Below are 19,767 nucleotides of genomic sequence, written 5' to 3'. Positions count from 1 at the left end.
AAAAGATAAGATGTTTGGGAAGGATGACTTTGGTAATTACAGCTTTTATCAGTTTATATGAATGTAAAAAAAATTATCACGCTTATCTTTGAGGTTTCCTGGTGGTTAAGTTTGACTTTTGATAACCCAATGTAGTATTTTTACTATGGTGTTTGTAATACCTTCATGTTCATATTGAAAATTAAAAAAAAAATTGATCTTTGCAGTGTTTTGATATGAAATGATTACTATAAAAAAGAAGATGTGGTATGATTGCCAATGACACAGCTCTCCACAAGAGACCAAAATTACTCAGAAATTAACAATTATAGGTTACTGTACGGCCTTCAACAATGAGCAAAGCCCATACCGCATAGTCAGCTATAAAAGGCCCCCGAATGACAATGTAAACAAGAAAATTGACAGCCTTATTTATGTATATAAAAAAAACCTGAAAAACAAATTTGTTGTTCAATGAAATACATTGCATGTATAATTCTTTGTAATAACACATTGTCAAAGCATTAAAGACTTAACCCATCAACATCAACAATGTTGCTGTATTTAATTGCTAAATAAATTAAATAGAAATGCATTATTGGCTTTATATTAAAGAACTTATAACATCATGTATATCTAAATTTTTCAGATTTACTTCACTCAGAAGTTCGTTTTGAGGACACACAAAAGTCAACTGTGCCTTACATTCCCTATGATGGGGTTCCATTCATTATTGTTGGGAGGAAGAAAATGGCATGTCACCATGGGAAAGACACACATTCAAAAGAAAAGGAACGGAAGAAAGGGAAAGATCACCAAGTGGTAAGAATGAAATGAAAAAGATAGATTTACAAGTTGCTTCCAGTGATGAACACTTTTATGTTGAAAATTTTCCCAAGAACTATGAGATGTATGAGAACATATGCGATGCATTTATACAAATTTGAATTTATTTCAGGGAGATCATGATTATAAGAAAACAAGAAAACTTTTACAACCTACCAAGAAGAAAGATTGTTCGGCTGGAATTAGAGTGACTCTGAGTGAGACATGTCATCAGATTCCCTGACTATAAGGTAATCCATTCGCTCATACATGTAATTCATTTATTCATATATGTAATCCTGGCAGTCATTTATAAAAGTAATCCGGTCATTTATTTCAGCTTATCAGTCATACATATATATGTAATCCAGTCATTCATAAATGTAACCCAGTCATTCATTTCAGCTTATCCAGTCATTAATACATGTAACCCAGTCATTAATACATGTTATCCAGTCATTCATATATGTAATCCAGTCATTCATAAATGTAATCCAGTCATTCATATATGTAGTCCAGTCATTCATATATGTAATCCAGTCATTCATATATGTTATCCAGTCATTCATATATGTGATCCAGTCATTCATATATGTAATCCAGTCATTCATTTCAGCTTTTCCAGTCATTCATACATGTAATCCAGTCATTCATATATGTAATCCAGTCATTCATAAATGTAATCCAGTCATTCATATATGTAGTCCAGTCATTCATATATGTAATCCAGTCATTCACACATGTAATCCAGTCATTCATAAATGTAATCCAGTCATTCATAAATGTAATCCAGTCATTCATATATGTAATCCAGTCATTCACACATGTAACCCAGTCATTATTCATGTTATCCAGTCATTCATATATGTAATCCAGTCATTCATATATGTAATCCAGTCATTCATATAGTTATCCAGTCATTCATATATGTGATCCAGTCATTCATATATGTAATCCAGTCATTCATTTCAGCTTTTCCAGTCATTCATACATGTAATCCAGTCATTCATATATGTAATCCAGTCATTCACACATGTAATCCAGTCATTCATAAATGTAATCCAGTCATTCATAAATGTAATCCAGTCATTCATATATGTAATCCAGTCATTCACACATGTAACCCAGTCATTAATACATGTTATCCAGTCATTCATATATGTAATCCAGTCATTCATATATGTAATCCAGTCATTCATATATGTAATCCAGTCATTCATATATGTAATCCAGTCATTCATAAATGTAATCCAGTCATTCATATATGTAATCCAGTCATTCATAAATGTAATCCAGTCATTCTTATATGTAATCCAGTCATTTATATATGTAATCCAGTCATTTATATATGTAATCCAGTCATTCATATATGTAATCTACTCATTCATATATGTAATCCAGTCATTCATAAATGTAATCCAGTCATTCATATATGTAATCCAGTCATTCATATATGTAATCCAGTCATTTATATATGTAATCCAGTCATTTATATATGTAATCCACTCATTCATATATGTAATCTACTCATTCATATATGTAATCCAGTCACTCATATATATAATCCAGTCATTAATACATGTAATCCAGTCATTCATAAATGTAATCTAGTCATTCATATATGTAATCCAGTCATTCATATATGTAATCCAGTCATTCATATATGTAATCCAGTCATTCATATATGTCAGACAAATATTTAACAGCATAATACGGTCACTCTTTTAATAATTCAAATGTTTAAATCAAGTATTTCTATTTTTATGAAGTTCATGAAGGCAATCCCACTAAATTAATGTTTATTTGTTTTATATATATATATATGTTCTCCATAGGTTTCAGACTGTGGAAAAAGAAGTGAAAAAGATGCGGCAAGTTTTTCCATAAAGCAAAAAATAAGAACAGGCCAGATTATTAGAAAGGAACACACCTTCTTTGTCAGTATACCTGATGACAGTGAGCATGAAAACCACTTTATGGGAGAGGTAACTAGTTTCGTATCATGATACTCATTGTGCCATTTAGACCAGTATGACAGTTTAAGAAATTGTGCTTTTATTAACTAATCATAGGGTAAACAACTTATACAAAAATGTCATATTCTTAGAAATTGCGAAAGCCAGAGTCTGAACCAGATATAATGTGTGTGTTCTTTTTCAATTGGAGGAAAGATACTTTTTTTTATTTCCCAACTAATATTAAGTGGCCAATTCAATACTATTAGTTTTCAACTCACTTGTCCTGAAAGGTTATAAATATATATATATATGTACGAGTCTAAATTGAAAACTACAACCAAACCTATGATAGCGTTGGATAAAAAGCGCAATTTTTATAAGTGTGCATGTAAAACAAATGTCGTTGTAGAAGGGTAAAAAAACAGCACAAACAACATTTTCCAAAAGATCGAAAAAGTGAAAAAGTATATTTAAACAAAACACATTTGACTAACAGGTCGAACAACTGATGTTCTTAAACCCTGCTGACTGCCATTGGCGATTGCCAAATAAAATTGATCACAAGATGTAACAAAATGGATCTTAATTTAAATTTAATACTAAACAGAATTATATATATAGCTATTTGTGTCAGAAAGACAGTGTTTTGGACTACCTGACCACTGTGGTCAACATATTGGAGATTTATAATATGTGTTGCCAACTTCTATCCTAATGCATTATTTAAAATTGTTATTTTTTTTAAGGATGCTTCACTGATTCAACCAATAGACGAAGACCTCAAAAAGTATATTGGTTTAATGGTAGTCCAGCATCAAGTTGGAAACACTTTTCAAATGAAACTGTTGTTAGAGGTTTATGTAAAACAGACCTTGTTTGATGGCCAGAATATTCCATCAAGATTGAATAAAAGATTCTGGCCATCAATCAAAGACATCAAGAACCATATGGCGTTAGCTCTATTAAGACTACGCAATACAAATGTAGATCAGGTATTGAATCAATTTATACTATAGATTATATGTGTTTATCATATGTTTAGTAGTAAATACAGTAGTTTTGCATATTTAATAAATAGCCTGCTGTTTAATCCATATCGCGCAACTTTGATGCACACCCTTTATCACATACCCTTCATCACACCCCTACTCTTTATTGATACCCTTTTTCACACCCCTACGTTTTTTTTTTATTTTTTACATAGTCATTTTTTTTAGGCAGTTAAGCTGCCTTATGCGAGCGCCCTGGATTTGTGTCCTACCCAATAAATGCTGAAATACGTGCCATTGTTATCATCTAGCTGGTTACTATGTTATTTATAACTTATTGGACTGTTTTTTCATACTTTACATGCTGGATAAAAAAAAATATGACCAGAAAAACCTTAAATGATCGTCGATTTTCCCAAAATTTTTGAAGTTCCACATAGGAAATAGAGCACAATAGGAATCCTTGTGTAGTTTATTATCTCCTGAGCTTTTGGCTAAGATGTCAAAGAACAAATGTATGAAATATTTTATCGCCGAAAATCTCTAAAGACAAGTAGTTAAGATTTCCCAAATTGCAAAAGTCGTAGGAATATTGTTTGTCATCAATACGTAGTACAACGTCAGTAGTCTATTATATAATAAGTTCAACTGTTCATGCTGTTGGCGGCAATTTCAAATTAGAAGACGAAATTTTTATATCTTTTCAATTTCTAGGCAGGGGTTCAAATTAGCGGTGGTCCGAGGTCCGCGACCTTCCACTTTTGCACGCGGAAATTCGACTTGGTTTCTAGCTACGCCCAACGGAGTCACCTTTCACTTAAAGAAAATAAGAAATAACTTTGCAAACCTTTTCACAACAGTCTCCAAATAAACGATCTAAAAACTTATTTTCATCATTATAATTCATGACAGCGATGTTTATTTTGTCCAACCACTAGCTTTATACAGAAAATCGCCGACAAATAGTGTTTAAATTCGACTAAAATCGTATCTAATTGACAAAAACGACATTGTAAACACAATAAAATGGCAGCCGCGAAGACAAAATTTTACAATATCGGATCCGATTCCGGAGGCGGATAAGGGTAATTCCGGGTTTGGCGGTAAACTACAAAAAAATCAGTAAAGGAATATAAACACTAGAATTGAAAAGCAAAAGATATATGTTAAAGAAAGAAATGTTTAGCAGAAAATATTTTATACAGACACTCAAAACTAATACTTTTTGATAAATTTTAATGTCAAAATCCAATACAATGTGACAGCTGGGAACAGTATATCTAACAATATATATGTTCATGGTCAGAGTATAAATTTTCTCTATCAGTTATAAATGATGATAATGCATGTGAGATGCTTTTAAAGTGTAAACAAATTACTTCAATTTTAAAGGGGTATTTTTTTCTCAATTTTGTAGGGTCAATTTAAGTAGCTGGAAGTTTCTTACTTTATTTTCACAAATAATGCAACTATATTATATAATACCTGAATGCAAGCAAATCATATGATATATAAGTGGCGTCCTTAAGGCCACTCTACCCTCTCTTGTTTGATAACTTGGAAACGGTCGAGATCCCCACCCATTAACCATATTCCGGTATTCAAGTTTAGGACAATATAATAAATCAAATAAAATATAGGAGGAGTCCCTGGAGTCACCCACCCCCTCCTGGAAACAGTTGAGATCCCCACCCCTTAACCATATGTATTCATGTTTGTGACAATATTAAAAATCAAATGAAATATAGGAAGAGTCGCTGGGGGTCACCCCACCCCTCCTGTTTTAGAATTTAAAAACGGCCAAGATCTCCAACCCAAAACCATATATATTCATGTATGGGACAATATAACAAATCAGATGAAATAAAGGGGTAGTCCCTGGGATCACGGTACACCCTCCTGTTTGAAAACTTGGAAATGGTCAAGAATCCTCACCCCTAAACCATATACAGTGTTCCAGCTAGGCCGTTTTCAGAGGGCGCGGCGCCCGCCCTTTTCCGAGTGGCGCCCTGTGCCCTTTTTACAGTTTCCAGGGCGCCCTGCCTTTTTTGAAGATCGATTGCATATTAATTTGTGCATATTGATATGATACGCTAATTACTAAATTTTACCTGGGGAAAAGTGTATGACTTTGTTTACGACCCCAAGCTAATCAATGGTTACAACTGGTGTCATAATCTGTTGTTATAGGTAATCCGTTTATCGGATGGGTCATTAATGATCATCAACATTAATTCATTCAAATAAAATCGGTCAGTCTACAATTATCTTTGAAGAAATGTGCATACAACAACTTGGGCACAATTTGCGATGTTTACCGTAGTTTCATGGAGGAAACGTAATGACAGTAAGTTGGAAAACCATAATAAACTCGTTGAAGACATTGTTTTTCTTGTTTTCCGTAAAATAAACAGAAAATTCAGACGTATTTGTCATTGACTGCCTTCATTTTTGATACGAAAATAACAAAATCGGCCGCCATATTGTGATCATTTTACATCATATTTACGTACTGTTTATAATCCTCCAAAGAAGGAGCACACCCGAATAAAGAAAGATAACTCAATCTGATTTTTTTTCCTAGCATTGAGTAACCCATTTACATATTAGAATATGTCTACATGCTTCTTGCTTAAGAATATATATGTTTAGGTATTTATTTTGAGTTATGGGAAAAGTTAAAGAGGGTCTTAGTGTTGGTAGGGTGCCTTGGTCATCTTTTTCTGTATTCTTTATTTTTGATACAATTTTTCACTGTTGCTTTATATCCTAAAATTGTGAATTTACTGAGCACAGTTGTTTTGTGCTGGATTGCCATTAAGCACAGCAGGGGTAGAAAGGTGAAACTGGTAAAATGTGGCAGACCATAGAAACAGTATGAAACAGGTCACCTTTCAAAACATACTGCTTATAAAGTTCAACTGTGCCAAGCAATGATAAAAAAACTTGTGTGACAAGCTGCTTGGCAAGTTTTTCAGCCTTAAAAGTAGAAAGATAGAGTTCTATATGGCTACTGATGTTGTTCTTGTATAACCTGTGATTCAATGAATAAACACAAATGTTTGATTAACATCTTTTATTAAAATATGCCCTTTTCATATTATCATATCGCGCGTTAAATGCCCTTTTTCAGGATTGGCACCCTGCCCTTTTGAAAACCTAGCTGGAACACTGATATATACTCATGAATGGGACAATATAACAAATCAAATGAAATATAGGGGAAGTCCCTGTGGTGACCCCACCTCTCCTGTTTGAAAACTTTGAAACAGTTGAGATCCCAACTGTAAAATAATATAAATTAATGTCGGGGCCAATATAGCTTATTGAATGAAATAAAGGGGAAGTCCCTGGAGTCACCCTACCCCCTCCTGTTTGAGAACTTGGAAACAGATGAGATCCCCACCCCTAAACCATATACATTAATGTATAGGACAATATAACAAATAAAATGAAATTTAGGGGAAGTCCCTAGGGTCAACCTACCCCTTCCTGTTTGAGAACTTGAAAACCGTTGCGATCCCCACCCCTAAACCATATATATTCATGTATGGGACAAAATAACAAAATAGCAACATTGCCACAGTTTTCATGATTACATTTGCCTTGGTTTTTGGTTAACTGCCTGCAGCGCTTACAGCGCTTTGATTTTTTTTTTTGCTATTGGTTATTGGAGTTGTTTGGTATGTGACGTCACAAACGTCAAATTTTCATATTGTATGTGACGTCACAAACGTCAAGTTTTCATATTTTTTGGCATACTAAATGAAACTATAAAAAATACAAAACACACAAATAAATACAAAAAAAAACAAAATATTTTAAAAACAACAGCATGCAAATTGAGAGGTTACCCAGGTGCTGCAGATAAGTAATTGACCAGTTCTTTTAAGGCCTTTGAAACAAGACAAAAGTTGAACTGAAGGTAACCTAGTGCTATGGATCAGAAAACAGTTCATATAATATAATACTCTTCTGTTGAAATATATGATAAAGCGTATAATACATGGCAAAATCCGTATCACATGCTGTATCACCCTCGACCAATATCATGCCTCGGGCATAAAGGCCCTTGGGCTGATATTGATGTCTCGGGATAATATGACATATGATACGGATTTTGCCATGTATTATTCTCTATATATTTGTGTATTTGGCATCTGTGGTGGTGTATGAAACTATAAAACCAGATTAACCCACCATATTTTTATGGAAATACATGTACTAAGTCAGAAATATGACAGCCCATTGTAAAAAGAAGTTTGATAAAATGTAAATGTAGTTAAAAAGAATAAAAATATCTTTTGATATATATTTACCTTTTCATCCGCATTTGTATAACATTACATTTGAATTTCATTCTTTTTGTTTCTGAGTCATTATTTTAGTAAACATTTCATTACAATTGCAATGACCTCCTACATGATTGATACTAAATTTTATTATCAACAGGCTGTAGTTTCCGAACTAGTAACTAAATGGGAATTAGAAAATCCAAAGGATAATTTCTACATTAGAGTAAAGAAAGACAATGATGATGAATTTAATCAAGGTATGTTTTTTTTTAAGATTAAATTTTAAATATTATTTACATTTTAAGAGCATTTGTGTAGTATTTGAATAATATAATATGCAACAGTAAAAGTCAAATGAAATTTTCAACATTAGTTGATTAATACTATATAAGAAATGTGCTAAAAAGGGGAGATAATCTGACAATTGTGTATTTTAACGCTTTTGCATTTAAAATGTAAAAAAAAATGCTCAATAATGAAAAAAGATCTTTATATTCTACATTTTTCAATAGAATATTTAGGATTCATAGTAACCAGATATCAATACATTTTCACAAATATGAAATACATTTTTTAATACCCACATACTGTATTAGGTTAATATTCTAGTCCTCATCTCTACATATTTAAATGATATATCATTACTTATTAATCAGTTTAATAGGTCAGTAAAAAGAAATTTTTGAGAAAAATATGAACTTCCAAAATTTTTTAATTTTATTTTAGACATTCCATTATGCCCAGAGAATGATGATGCTGGTGATGATAACGGAGAAGATCTCATGTTGGATGATGAAACATTGAGATCTCTATCTGTTACAGAGGAAAAGTTTTTATTCATCCATCAATCAGATTTTCAGAAACAGTTGCTGCTCAAATATGGACAGGAAATATGTCTTATGGATGCAACATACAGGACAACTCAATATGCTGTACCGTTGTATTTCATTTGTGTTCCAACAAATGTCAACTATATGACTGTTGCAACTTTCATCACAGAAACTGAAGACAGCAATTCCATCAAGAAAGTGTTATTACAGTTAAGACAGTGGAACCCAGAATGGAACCCAAGTTTCTATATGTGCGATTATGCAACAGAAGAAATCAATGCAATTGAATCAGTTTTTCCAGGTATTAAAATTTAGAGAATTATTCATTCTTGAAATCATATATATCCTTGGATATACTTAATTACATAGTTATTTGCATGCCTCATTAGGAGATACATGTGTTGTATGTTAAGCTTGGCATTAGTAAAAATTTATAGAATAAGTAATCAAAGAATTCAAATCAAACATTTGTTGATCCTTAGTTACGCCTGGTCAACTGTGGATTTGAAGGTAACTTTTAGCCAATAAAAAAAAATGTTACATAAAAATTGCATAACAATAACTGATTTTATATAGATATAGGAAGATGTGGTGTGGGTGCCAATGAGACAACTCTCTATCCAAATAACAATTTATAAAAGTAAACCATTATAGGTCAATGTACGGCCTTTAACACAGAGCCTTGCATGGCTCACACAGAACAATAAGCTATAAAGGGCCCCAAAATTACTAGTGTAAAATCATTCAAACTTGAAAACCAACGATCTGTATGTCACATATATATGTGTGTGTGCATTTTTAATATAAAAACTAGAGATAGACTTGCTATTTCTATTTTAATTAACATAACATCACAACAAGATTACAATGTTGTCTTTATTTTTAGATAGTTTTGTGTACCTGTGCGATTTTCACAGAGAACAGGCATGGGATTGTTGGTTGAATGCAAGCCACAATGGTGTTCAGCTGTACAAATCTCAGATTGTTTCCTTGCTAAAAAATATTGCTACAGCATCAACAGAAATGGAATTTGAAGAGGCAAAAGACAATCTGAAGGTAGAAGTTCATATGAAATTGGATTTGTATATGTATTATTAATTCCAGTCTTTATTTCTTGAATTTAGAATGATAAAATAATTAATTCATAAAAGCACTAAAAGAGATAGAACTATTGAAAGCATTTGTGTGGTAAAAATATGTGCCAGCATATCAAATATCAGCATATATAAAGAGCAAAACATGTTGTTTTTTAGGCATACAATTAATTTTTTTTATTTCAATCTGAAGGATTGCAAAAAAAGCAAAGGTTTTCAGAAGTTTTTTTACATCAAATAAAGCCAGGCATGAAATTATGGTCCTGTATTTTTCTCTGAGATCAGGAGGCTTTTCTTCAACAATGAACCACTGTCTATAACAATATCACTTTCCTATCACCTTAGTTTTAGTGGTGAATAAATTTGCCAGAGTGAATCCAATAATTGCAATGAAAACATTTTTCACCATGGACAAACAGTTTGGTATAATTTAAGGCAAATAAGTTACTTTATTTAATATGATTACTTCAATATTTTGATTTATTATTATGCAGGAAAGTGCACTTTGGAGAGGTAATAAAAAGTTCAGAGATTGGTTTGAGAGGTATTGGCGTTCAAAGTCTGATGTAAGTTTAGTTTTTTTAATTACATTTCCTGGCAAGTTTTTATTGTGGGTGGAAGGGGTAGTGCCTGGAGAAAACAACCATTTTCTATAGGAAAATTGTCAATTAATATTGGAAGTGAGTGCAGCTGCACGTGCGTGTTCCAAACTCACCTTGTCAGTGAATGCAATATTAAAACTACTTAGACTGCTTGTCCAATGATGCCTAAATAAAGTCTTGTTTGGGTAATCAAATTGAAAGCACAGATTAAAAAAAGGTTTATAATAAGAATTTGGAAGTGCAATTTACATCCATAATGTTTAACTTGGTCCTCTTCAATTTGATTAATTTGTTTTTCATGACAAAAGAGATTCCAGGAGTGTATTTGAAGATTCTTGATTTATTATCTTATCAATAATAGGAAAACATGATTTGCACAACACTTGTATGATATATTGCTGATCTTTCTGATTTTGTTTTCAGCGTTGGGTACAAGCATATAGACAAAATAGATTTAATGTCTCAATCAACACTAACAATGGTATAGAGAGACAGAACCTTGCCCTAAAATATGAGTACCTCCAATCAAAAAAGGCTTCATCACTGAGTCACCTACTCACCATCATAGTAGAATCATTCAACTTTTGGACTTACAGAAAGTAAGTGTAGTGTTATAAAACTCAGTGGTTGAATAAAGAAGAAAACATAATTCAGATTGAATGTTTGTTTGAGTGATTTTTTTTTTATTATTGGTGTGGAGATTGTTGTCGTCAACAGAGAATATGTAGTAAAATAGTAGTTTTTATTAACATTTGATACTAAGATATTACAAATTTCAAAGGCAATAAAATTTTGTTAGTGCCCTCTTACTTTTATATATATGAGGGCTATAAAAATGAAATAGTATTACCTTGATTTTTGTATCATGGTTGTTCAATCAAATTCAAGTGACAAATGAACCATTTGACCGACCACACAGTTTTATACCTTTTATTAATATGTTGATTACTGACAGTTACTAAATCAGCAAATGCTTATTTCGTCAAAGAATAACTGATAATAAGAGAAAAAGTAATAAACCAACTACCCCCTCCCCCAATGAAAAACAGATACTTGTCGATGTCAAAATGTTATAAATGCACCTATGATTTTGGCAAAAATGCAAAATGTAGTTATGGAAAAACCGAGTGCAAACATTGGTTTGATAAAACAAGTAACAACTGTGATTTATTATTGACAGATATCGAAAGATGAACATACAAGCATCTGACCAGGCAAGAAAATATGCATCTGATATACCAGAATTTCTTACTAACAGACCTCCACATGTTGTGAAGCATTGTTTTGTCAGATGGCAAGAAGCTATTAACATCCCATCTGAAGATATTGACGTTGTGGATGACATCAATAGCACATTCCTTGTTAAGAGCCAGTCAAGTGATAACACTTTGTTGCATTATTTGATAAAGTTCCAGCAGGATGACATAGGCCTCCCATCATGTGACTGCTTAGACTGAAAGAAGTCACACCTACCATGCAAACACTTTTTTGCCATCTTCCAGAACTTTGATATTTGGAGTTGGGAGACTTTACCAATACTATATCGAAAGAGTCCATTTCTAAATCTAGACATCCAATTGGAGAATGTTGATAACAGACAGTTTGTTGAAGAAACTGTCGATGCAGAACTTGCAGACTCAGAGGCTTACTTGTCAACAGCAGACTATATTGAGCTTCCAATTTCATCAGCTGCAAGTATCAAAAGAAAAAAGCAGAAAATACAGAGCATTTGCAATCTCATTAAAGATCTTTGTTATAAGGTGGAAGATTCTGAAGTCCTAAATTCCACAATAGATCAGCTGAATTCAGTTAGGCTTCAGATGAACTCCTCAGTTCCACAGACAGCAGAATTTTTGCTTGATAACGAGGAGATGCTGCACATAGGAACTCCAAAAAAGACAATAAAATGCCGAAATCTGAAGAAGACAAAGGCAAAGAAAAAGGGGGTTGGTAGAGTAGGAAGAAAGGCCACTAGACAGAAAGAAGGACACACAAAGCTTGGTGTGAATGATCTTGTAAAGAATAATGAAGGTAAATATTTTGGTTTTATTCATTTGAGAACAGTATAAATGATGTTACATCTGCTCTTAAATTTGAACTTTAAAATATTCATATCCCAGGCCCAATAGAGTGAGTGGAGATATTAAACTGGTTTAAGTTAATCAATGTTACTGTTATTCCACATTTTGGAGCTAAATTGAATTGGGTATCAATATTCACATGACAATGTTTTAATGTTTTTGCATTCTACACAAGAGTCCCTTTTTGTACCTTTGCCTCTCTTTAACAGTTGTCAAATCTTTATTACAGAGCTATTTGAAAGAAACACAAGTGAGTCTACAGCACATGTCATAGAATCAGTTGTCAATGAAGACTTTGTGATATATGAAGCAACTGCCATCAGTGAGGAAAGTGAAGTAAGGACTCCTGATGAAGGTAATTATAAAATTCATCTCAAAGATATATCAGTTCATTTAATTGAAATTATAAATGGTATATATTTTACATAGTAAACATAAACATTTCACTGTCTAATTTTATTATAGGATTAAACACCTTTTTAAAGGAATTTATTGGTGTATAAACTCAACCAATTGACTAATATGCAAATCAAATAAGAATTATTATATTATTTATTTATTTTTGTTTTATAACATAGGGTTGCATGAATATTGGGAAATATTGTCCTGAGTAGAATCTTAAAGTGCACTAGCTTGCGGGTGCAATATATGTTCTACGAGGGACAATACTCCCCAATATTCATGGAATAACCATTTTATTGTATCTTAGCAACATAATATTTAACAGTAAAAATTGGTTTAAACTAGATTTTGACATTGATGATGCCATGAATTTTTAAAGATTTATAGCACTAGTGCAATATTGGAATTTATCGCATGCTACCTTTTGGTTACTTTCTGTGGGAAATATTATATTGCTATACAATGAACCTCATTATTGAAGACAATTTATTTTATGGAAGTAATTACATATATATTGATAGTTTATAAATAATTAACAGGTGTAAGTACAGGACAGAATTTGGACACAGTTGAAAATACAATTCCAGAAGGGTACCATCTAAACATCTTAGAAAAATTTAAAGGTATGATATAGATATAAGAAGATGTGGTATGAGTGGCAATGAGACAACTCTCCATCCAAGTCAAAATGTGTAAAAGTAAACCATTATAAGTCAATGAACAGTCTGTTTTCTTTTTCACAAATCTATTCATAGGAAATATTCATTAAGTATAAAGCATGTGTGTAGGCTTACATACAAAGCTATGTGTATTTACTTAAAATGAAGAATTAATAAAATGACAGTAATTATTTGCACCATAGCAATTTATAGGTTTTTACCTGGATAAGTTTAATCAATTACCTCCATTTTAATCAGTGAAAATGACTTGAACAGTATATAAATGTTCCAGACCATATGAGTATTTGGACCGTACGCGTACGGTCCGGACCGTATACGTATACTTGTACGGTCCGACCATACGCGTACGGTCGGACCGTATGAGTATACGCGTACGGTCCAGCTGATGTTTTGGGATCATATTGGTTAAATTTAAACAAATATTTATCAAAATCATTATTTTTAGTTATACAAATTGATTTTATTACATGTATATGGATGAAATGATTAAGCGAACAATTGAAATTAAATATGTGTTTATTTTTATATCCGTGATTCCTATTTTCGTACTCAAGGTGACACTGACTTCCACAAAGAACGTCATATATTTTTTACAGTAACATAATTTGTTCATGCACGTTGCTTTGCATTTTTTTTTGTAAAGTTCCTTAATATTCTAAAACGAATGTCCTCCCACTCTAGTTTACTTCCGATAACTTCAATTTTAATTAGCATACTTGGCTTCAATATATGAATTACTGACATGCTAAATACAGGAGATTAAATAAACGTGATTTTTTAAAACAGTTATAACATTATTTTGTTTTATTTCAATTACTATTGAACTTTTTACATTAATTTGAGATGTAAGCTATGTTGATCTGTTATATACATTTGTATCTGATAAACGTGACCAACTTCTTAATATTAGTCAGACCGTACCGCGTACGGTCCGACCGTATGCGTATTTTGAAAATATACGCATACGGTCCAGACCGTACGCGTACGGTCCAAATACTCATACGGTCTGGAACATAAACTCAATTTGGGTAAAAATGTAGTTAAAATATGTGATCTTATTTGTATTTAATACCATATTCAATCATTTATTAACTTTTTCATAAGATTTCATAAGGCATTATTACATACAATTGAAATTTTTTTAATAAGCATTAGTATTTTTTTCCTTTATTAATTCAATTGTTACTTCAACTTACTTGTATGTATTTGGATCTGTTTATATTTTAGATGCGGTATTGTGGTAGGTACAAATGGTGAACGGGTTCTAGCTTTATCATTACATATATATTAAAACATATATACATTGAGCACCTCACTTGTTACTCATTATTTTATACTTCATTTGAATATTGTATTTTCTAGTAAGTAAGAAAAACAATAACTAGAACTGCTTCTTTATATAATCAACACTTATCTTAATTTTTGTGATCACAGAACTATTTCATTTAAATAGTGTATTAAATTCTAATATGACGTGCTTCTTTAGCTTTGTAAATTGCACTGTGATAAAATTCTCGATAAAATGTACTTAGCGCAGACTCAGAGATATACATAATAATGGCTGTTACAATATACTTCCCATGTAAATCTACTTGTATTGGAACCTATTTGCAGACCCTTTCATCCCTTTGCCTATTTTATTGTTTAATTGAAATAAAAATAAAAAAGACAAAATAACTTTTATTCTTATTTGTATGCATAATATAAAGAAGTTATGCACAAGATCTCGGAGAAATCAACAAAATAAAAATTAAATAAAATTCCACAAAATTCTATTAATCTTTTTGGCGTATTTAAGTCATTTCAAAACATGAGATCATACTAGTGAAACCGCTAAAGTTAAAAGTTTTCTGTTATGTGAATCATCGGAATTTGTATGATATTGTATAAAAAACTGAGGTTTTGTTTTATTTTCTATTCTATCACATTATTCGCATATTTACTAATTTCAGCAAGTCTCCTTAGTTACAAAATGTCAACTTTAGATTTGACGGAAGCTTACGAGAAAAACATGTAAATTAAAACTGGCAAATGTTGGGTTTGATAATTTAAAGAATTCAAAAGTTTTTTCTAGCCGTTAATCACGAAATAACCTACACATTTATAAGGATATTTGAGCTTTATCTAACAGGGAGCAAAAAAGAACAGCCACACACACAGCATACCCACCCTTGCTTCAGTTTTTTAATGACCGTATTTGTCCTACGAGAATCAAAATAATTCTTTTTGAAATGCTGGTCAGTAGTTATTTGTGGACTGTTCCATGCCTAGGTTTTATAGGGTTTCAAAGTCACTGGAGCATGTGCTTCTCATTTACTGTATGAGATCATACTTATTAAGCAATGAGATTCATTCTACTTTTGAATTAACTAATCAGAGCTTAACTAGCAGAGCCTGTGTTTACTGCACACAGGGTAAACTATTCCTGAAGCATAACTTGCTTGCAGCAACCATTTTAATTTTTCTGAGGAAATATTTAGTACAATTTTATACATGTATTACATTTTGTAGGAATGAAGCATACATTAAAATATGTAAAAACAAGTGTTCACTTTAATGGAGCATGTTTTTATGTTATTTTTCAGCTTTTATGTCTAGTATCGACACAACACATTGGTTCAATCTAATAGACATTTTACAGAATACCTACAATCACACACTGGACATGACTAGTCAGATCGGATTTTCAGTGCTGTTTGATGTTTGCAATGATTCAACTGATTTAGTAGCAGAAATGATGATCCAGATGACTTATCTTATGCCAACAACATTACCCAAGGAGATAAAGGACAGGATGATTAACATTATTTTGGAACAGATAGGTAAACATTTATAGATTAGAAGTATAAGTACCATGAGAAACATGAGGATATCCATACCACAATGAAACAAAGTTCCGTAAGGTTTAATATTTTATCCCAACCATCTGACAGTCCTGTTCTTTTCAATGCAACTTCTAAAACCACACAAAAAAAAAATCTAAAACCACACAAAAAAAAAATCATGAAATATTGTAGAAAATATGGACATGTTTTAAACTTTAGATTGTGTTTTCCCAGTGACAATTCTTCTTTAAAGTTCATTTCCACTTCTATTATAGAGGAAATAGTATACGTCATAGACAAATATAGGGTATTATTGTATTTTTTCCCTCATGTCTCAATCAAATATGACAAGAATTGACTATATTTATTGAAGTTATGAAAAGAAAATATATATAAAATTTATGAAGTCTATCTTATGAACTGAAGAAATAAACATGGCTTTTAAAATTGTGAAATATGTAAACGAAATAGGATTTTAAGAATTAAAAATTTTGCTTTTTTTTTTTAAATGCATGCTTTTTTAGATAATTTGACTAATAAGTTCTACTTAAACATTGATTTTTTTCAGTGTCTAAAGAGATTATCACGTTGACAGTTGAGGACGATCCTCTTGTTAAAGCCATGGAACGAACAAAAGCTATGGAGGAACTTATTAATGATCCTGTTTTTAAATCACTCAAAGCCACAAAAGGTAAGTTGGCTGGAGTGTCTTAATTAAAATCCATAGAATGTTTAGCTAATTATTGAAAATGAACTTTTAATCACACTCTTTTGAAGAATAAAATGAAAAGTATGGGTCTCTTTTCAATCTACATGTGGGGCAAAATTGTCACATTTTGTATAGATTATTCAATGATGTGTGATAAAAAGAAAATTACCTGGTAGAATGTTTTGATAAAATGTGAGAAGATAAGTCTTATAAAATAATATGCTTAAAAAAAAAATGGGATCACCTCAGTTGGTTCCTTGCTACAAATTAGAATTAATAATTTCACCACACTTTCAATCATAAAACTTACATTATCTCCCCAACTGTCTCAGATATCTCCTTTTATTTGGCATAGTTGCAAAAAACTGAATCAAACATTATATTTTGAAATTCTTGAATATCATTATAATTTAACAAGAATATTAAACAGTAGTCTTATATCAATTAAATTGACATTGTGTTGTATTTTCCAAGGTATTGCCTCGTCTGTAGATGTATCAAAGGGAAGACCAATACTGAAAGCTTGAGGTTTGTTTTATTTTGAGTTGTTTGATTTGAGTGATAATGGTATTTTAAATGTAGTAAGTGTTTTGTTTTAAAATGAATTGTGAGAGGCTCTGCAGAATTATTTTTTCTTGTATTTGATGACTCTTTTGTAGACAGCCTTAAAAAAAAAATTTATTATGTCAACCATTATTTAAAATTTTGATTTTATTTTAGATACAGAATATCAACATACTAACAGGAAAAGAAAGCTACAATTTGCTACAGGCACTTAATCTGCCAAAGAAATTAAAATATCATGTGAGTAAACATACTTGTTGTGAATCTAAAATCTTAACATTCACCAATGTATTAACAAAATGAAAGAGATGTTTTGCAGACTATTAAAGACTATTATTTTCTAAATGATGACATATTGAAAGCCTTGCTGTTTAGAAATTAAATATTGTGCAAAAATTGGGTGAATATTAAAAAAAAAAAAGATTGCTTTATTTTCAATACATTTTTGCCCCCCCCCCCCCCAAAGAAAAACCCCAAATAATTGAATTAAAATTATAAGTCATAGGAAGTAAAGACTACTTTTCATTTTGTAGGTGTTTACCCAAGTGGAGGACTTCTCAATAGTAAAGGTGCAAACATATGTTTTGCAAATGCACTTCGACTCACAGATATGCACAGAATTCTACAACTGCATGACAACTGCTCAGGTATAGAATATGTCAGATACACTATTTTCAGTCACAATAAAAAAGCTAGAATATTTGTATTGTAATTTTTACAATTAATCTTGTTGATGTATGATCCTCTTCACTTGCAATTTTAAATAAGGTAAAAAAACAATTATTTTTTCAGAGAAATACATTTTGTTTTAAAGCATAGCTAATTGATTTTGATCTGCTTAAGATTTTAAATGTTTTAAAGAATGATTGTGAAACATTTCATTTCAGATGACAGGTGTTTTACCTGTAATTTTAAAGAATTCATTGAAGAAGGTCCGGCCACAGCGTCTCCTTTGATAAGACAGTTGAACGGTAACTATAAATTAAAACAAAACAACTTTCATTTATACAAAATCCTGTTCAATCATACATTTCTTTTTAATTTGAAATAAAAATGAAACAAAGTCTGATCTTATTTTCAAGTGTTGAAGGAATTAACATATATATCAGCTTGTTAACCTATGTAGATTTATCCAAATGGGGTGGGGGGATGTTTCAATGCTCAAAATATGTTTTCTTAAGATGATATTGAAACAGTAGATCTATTATTTGAAGATACTTTGAAATACCAACCTGCTTTATTCATACTTTTCTAAAATTGTTTCAGCTGTTTGGCACGAGTACAGATTTGGGAATCAACAAGATGCTCATGAATTTTTTGTTAAACTTATGCAAGAGGTTTGGAGTACATGTATAGAGTAAGTATTGTTTATAAATACTTTATAATCATATAAATGAAATATGTGTGAAAAAAAAGATAATCATTTCTAAATTATTCTAAAAAGCTCTTGCCAAATGAGAAGATGATTTCAAATTTTTTTACAATTTGGTGTAAGTCTGTCTGAATGATCTGCAATTTCTTTTTCAGTACTAATCAGGATTGTGGTGTGCGGAACATTTTTTATGGTATACAAAAGAGTACAGGTAAAATTTCTTCATATGATATGAATCCGTTTACAGTGTATTGTGTAATAATTTTAATTTCTTTTATCTCATTTCTAAGAAAAAGTATTAAATGAGAGATCAAATTTGAGATATATAAATTGCTATATTGTAGAACTTGGTTATTTTGCTTTCTTTTTGTATTGTTTTATTTTCATTGGTGCAGCTACCCAGAAATAAGGCATTATTCAATGGAGAAAAGAATATCTCAAATAGAATATCTTTACATCTCAAGCTAGCTATGACAAGATTTTGATTTTCAACTTTACCTCAGATCAGCTGGGATCAGTTCATTCATGAAATGGAATATCCTGTATTGATTTTCACAATTTA

General features: G+C 31.3%; 1 pseudogene; it reads left to right on the top strand.

Moving 5' to 3' along the window:
• Positions 1 to 633: 633 nt before the first annotated feature.
• LOC143047158 (uncharacterized) lies at positions 634 to 18,443 on the top strand (annotated as a pseudogene).
• Positions 18,444 to 19,767: the final 1,324 nt, after the last annotated feature.

Source organism: Mytilus galloprovincialis, chromosome 10, assembly GCF_965363235.1.
Source record: "Mytilus galloprovincialis chromosome 10, xbMytGall1.hap1.1, whole genome shotgun sequence".
NCBI lineage: Eukaryota > Metazoa > Mollusca > Bivalvia > Mytilida > Mytilidae > Mytilus > Mytilus galloprovincialis.
The sequence above is the reverse complement of the archived record's forward strand: the minus strand, read 5'-3'. Positions and strand labels throughout refer to the sequence as shown.